General features: G+C 42.8%; 1 non-coding gene across 1 annotated transcript; it reads left to right on the forward strand.

Annotated features, from left to right (window-relative positions):
• The first annotated feature begins 1,639 nt into the window (after window positions 1–1,639).
• Trnat-agu (transfer RNA threonine (anticodon AGU)) lies at window positions 1,640–1,712 on the forward strand. Its single transcript has one exon. It is a non-coding gene; the product is annotated as a tRNA-Thr (tRNA).
• Window positions 1,713–4,864: the final 3,152 nt, after the last annotated feature.

A 4,864-nucleotide genomic window follows, 5' to 3' on the forward strand; every position in this document is an offset into this window, starting at 1 on the left:
CAGAATCTCCTCGTGCCAACAAAGCCGGGACAAGAACCCCTGTGACAAAGGACATTCCCCTGAGTTCATTTTGTCAGTTACAGAAATGGGGAAAATTCGCAAGCTCAAATCAGATTTGAATGTGGTAATATCAATGAATTCACAGCTTTTGAAAGCAGCATATCTTGTAAGTTCGCATTCTGGGATCAAGAACGTGACATTCCAATGTGTGGAATGAGAACTGGAGATTTTTAAGTTGGGAGTAGTATTTGGAGACATTTCAGTCAAAACATATCGAAAGGGGGTCTCTAAGTCACCGGCAGCTCTGACAAATTCTTATTGGGCACTTGTGAGGGGCAGCTCATGCTCTCAGCACTTGAGCAGAACAGTGCACAGTTCTCTGTCCTTGTGTGACTGAGAGCATCGGTAGAAGAGACAGAAAATGGAGGATGGATATAAGTAAATTATCCAGCATAAATGAAACAGAATGCCAACACAAGCAGAGCGAGGGATTTGGAGGAAGTGCTGGTGAGGAGTGGGGTGTGGGGGATTATACCAGAATGGCACAGGTGCAGGTCTCATTGAGAGACAGCTACTTAGGCAAGGATCTGAAGATGACGGTGAGCCATGCAAAGTCCCTGGGGTGAAGCTATGCAGTCAGGAGGCTGATGCTGCCAGTGGCAGAGATGTAGAAGACACAATGAGAAAGCTCTTAGGAAGACCCAACAGGACTTACAGGGCACCATCAACCCTTTGTCTTTGACTAAACCTAATGGTGAATGATTGGAGGGTTTTGAGCAGAGGAGTCAAGTAATGTGAGCTAATTTATGGTTTTTTTTTCATTTTTGCTAGCATTGATTTGTTGTACAGGGGGGATTCATTGTGACAATTCCAAATAACCTTACATTGTACATTGGTGAGATGGTCCCACTGTCTTCCCCTGGCAACCCCCTTCCCACCCCACTTAAAGCAACTGCAAGAAGTTTCATCGTTCTGGTTCATATCTGATTTATATTTTTAAAGTGATTGTGACCGAAGTCTGGAGACTTCTGTATAGCGTCAGTGATTGAAGAAAATGTCCATTGTCTGGATATGTCACATTTGAAGGGGGACCAGCCAGGGGAGGAAGAGGAATGCATGTGGGATGTGCGAGAGTGATGAGTCAAGTCTAACCCGATGTTTGCCTGCATTACTGAAGAGAAAGGTTGCCCTCAGCAGAAATTGCTGGGCCCACGGTCTTACTCTGTCACCTACCATATGGCAAGCAAAGACCAGTGGCTAACTCACTAAGCACCAGCCAAATCAATCTTTTTCCATCCCAGATCATGAGTAATTAGGTTGTTACAAGGCAGTAATCTTCAAATGGTTTTTAAAATCAAATGGAAAGATACTGTGGATATCAGCAGTGGTCACATCCTCCCTAGTAACCCTGGTCTGTGACCCCAGGAGCTGCCCTGCCAGTGGAGGAGAGAAGTCAGTGCCTAGCTGGTGTGGGTGCAAAGGCTGACCTCCTGCTTTCAGCATGGTGAGTATAGAAGGACCAGCCGGGTGCCAGTTGCTCACTCCTGTAATCCTAGTTTCTTAGGAGGTTGAGATCAGGAGAATTGAGGTTTGAAGTTAGCCCTGGCAAAAAGTTCATGAGACCAGAGCAAAATGGACTGGAGGTGTGGCTCAAGTGGTAGAGTGATTACCTAGTGAGCAAGAGGCCCTGAGTTCAATCCCCAGTACCTCCAAACAAAACAAAATGGGAAAAAAACAAGCAAACAGAAAAACTCATACAGATACTTCTGAATTTAAAAGATGTGGTTATGCCTCGATAAACTCATTTGTAAATAAAAATGTCATGTCTAAAAATGCATTTGCTATCTTGGTAAACTCATTGTTTGGAAATTGGAAAATCCTAAATTGAACCAATCAAGCCCAGATGGTGCTCATCTGACAGTGGGGTTACATGCAGATAAGCTCGTCTTAAAGCTGAAAAGGTTCAAGTCACACCTTTACAGTTGGGGACCATCTATGTAGTGATTGGCAACTATCCCTGGCTTCGAGCACCCGGTGGAGGTCTTGGAATGGATTTCCCAAGGGTAAGGAAGGAATAATGGACTTGGCCTAGCGATAATGCCACTTCACTGTTCTTTGACTGGTGACCTAATAATACGTCTTAAAAAATTTTAATATTAGCCTCTCAGTGTTTTTACATACATAATATGTGTATATATACACATATACATATCTATCTATTATCTATCTCCTTAATTTCTGATTCACCCAGAGACCAGCCACATGGTCCCTGCACCAAACCACACCACTTGGTTCTATAATAAATTTCACTGGAACACAGTCTTGCCAGTAAGTTTGTGAAATGCCTGTGACTAACATTTTGCTAAACAGCAGGATTTTGCATTTTCAGTGGCGATCACACTGCCTAAGCCATGATCTCAGGCACGGGATGTTCACTGTTTGCTCTGGTTTAGATTCTTTGTGTTGACTTGGATGACTGATGAGCTTGTGTTTAAGTCTATTCTCTTGCTGTCTGTTTTTGGTTTGTTCCATCTGTTATTTGTCTATTCTCTTTTTTTCTGTCTTTCCTTTTATGGACTACTTTTTAATAATTCACTGTTATTGCCACAACTGGCTTCCCTGCTGCATTTCTTTCAGTGTGTGGGTGGTTGCTCTGGGGTCTGCTACTTGTCTTAAGTTCATCAAACATGCCTTTGAATAGCACCCTACTTCTAGTCTGATCTTGCACACAGTGGGAGAAACCTATGACAGTTGTGTGTTCCCATTTTTTTGCATCTGTTCTTATATACTTTACTTTGTCTTAAGTTGTTATCTCTTCAACGTGTGTATTATTTTGTTTTAAACAATCAGCGGTTTTAAATCTCATTTTTAAAGTAAGAATTATATTTTGTTCAACCTTTTTTAGTTTTCCAACTTAAAGGATAAGTCTAGTTTCCTGATATGATCTTCTTGCAGCAAAATTTGATGACATTTCAAATTCAAAATCCACAGATGACGATGGAGTGTCTGTAATATCCAGGCATGTTCTGGGCTTCCCTTGTGTGATGTCACCTGGGCCCTCCCTTGAGAAGAGTAGTGTTACTTGTGTCTTATGAATCTGCAGAGGGGCGGGGAGAGGCATTGGCTTCCCATGGGCCGTGGTACTGGAAAACTTAGCAGGAGAGGAAGCCAGTTCATTGTGACAGCTGTCAACTTCAATGACTCCTAGAGGTTTGAATGTTGGGACATTCACTCTTCAGTCAAGAAATGAGCATGACCTGGGGTTTCCCTACTCCCAGTTGACAGATCAGCTACCCTGCTATGTAGACACCATCCAAGATGAAGGATGATTTACTTCCCCCAGCATCAGCAGGAGCCAGCCACTCAGCAAGGCCATGACACAAAGCCATGAGGACCTTCTAACTTGAGTTGTTTGGATACAAAAGGAGAAAACTGGTTTAGGTACTGTCAAATGTTTACTATGGGCTTTGTGCCCTGTGACCTGTGGGGGTGGGGGGGGATTTACCTTACACTGGGCAGTAAGTGTGGTGACCCTTAGGCCTGGAGGCTGTGTTTCTGCTCAACATCCTTGAAAAGATAGATGGTCTCAAGCAGATGGTCTTGCTGGGGGACTCCAGACACAGAGGGACCATCCTCCAACATCTGCTCTTAAAAATCTTAGTGTATCACAGGGATGAAAATTGTAATTATTCTCACTCTAGAGACATTTTTATGTAACTGCGGGTTGTTGACATCTAGTTAAGGAAAGGATCCAGATACGTCGGGTATCATGTCTTATCTAGATTTTTATAATTGTTTGCTTCTATAAAAGTCTGTCCTTTATAGTTAATTTTTTTTTTGGTGGTGCTGGGATTGAACCCAGGGCCTTGGGGCAGGCACTCTACCACTAAGCTACCCCTCCAACTTCTTTTTAAGTTGAAATTTATTTTGGATTTTCCTTCCATAAGTCACTTTCTCAAGCTGTTGGGAGTCAACTCTTCAGTGAGGCTGTGACTTGGTGAGGGCACACAGCTGGAGAGAGAGGTAAGCTGACGTCCCAGACCACTTACCTAAACCACACCGTCTTTTTCTGACACTCTACTGTGTCAGCTATGTTTGTTGGTATGCAAGAATAACATTTACAGGGCTTTTACCCTGACCAAGGAGTGGTAGAGTATTATTAATCATCAGATATTAGATCAGTGAAGATAGGCAAACTACAAATCCTTTAACCCTAAACATCCACATGGTGTCTATATCAACGAGACCAACTTGGTGAGAGTTGAATCTCCACTTCCTGTAATTCAGACATGTCTGAAGTGTCCATCCTCAAGAGACAGACCTGCATTTTATGTGTGAATAATTGGCATCAAACATGGCCTGAGTGTTTTATGGTAATTTAGAAAATGCACAAAACCAATACCTGTTCTGCCTTTTAGTCTTTCTCCTGAGGAAGCCTGGAGTCATCATGTGAAGGTGTGGGCACTTAGCACCATATACAAATAATTCATCTCACAGAGGACATCTCATTTTAGGATAATCATTGTACATTAAAATGTTTTAACTGCTCAGCCGAAGCTCTGAATTTGTCATAATACTCTGTTTTTTATAGCAAATGCAACAGCAGGCTGAATGTAGAAACACATTTTACAAGACCTGCTATTACCAAGGCTCTTAATTCCTGTTCACACATGAAAGACTTCAGAGTGAAGTTGCTTGTCTCAGTACGGATGCCCCTGAGTCAACCCCTGCCTTTCTCCCAGCCTTCACGGTCAGAGGCCATCTCTGTGGTACCTATGCCCCCTGTCTTCACTGACAGAAGGTCTCTTTCTTTCACTCAGACAACCTGGAGTGGTAGAAAAGTGTAAGGTTAAAAAAATGTGCA

Source organism: Castor canadensis, chromosome 1 (assembly GCF_047511655.1).
Source record: "Castor canadensis chromosome 1, mCasCan1.hap1v2, whole genome shotgun sequence".
Lineage (NCBI taxonomy): Eukaryota > Metazoa > Chordata > Mammalia > Rodentia > Castoridae > Castor > Castor canadensis.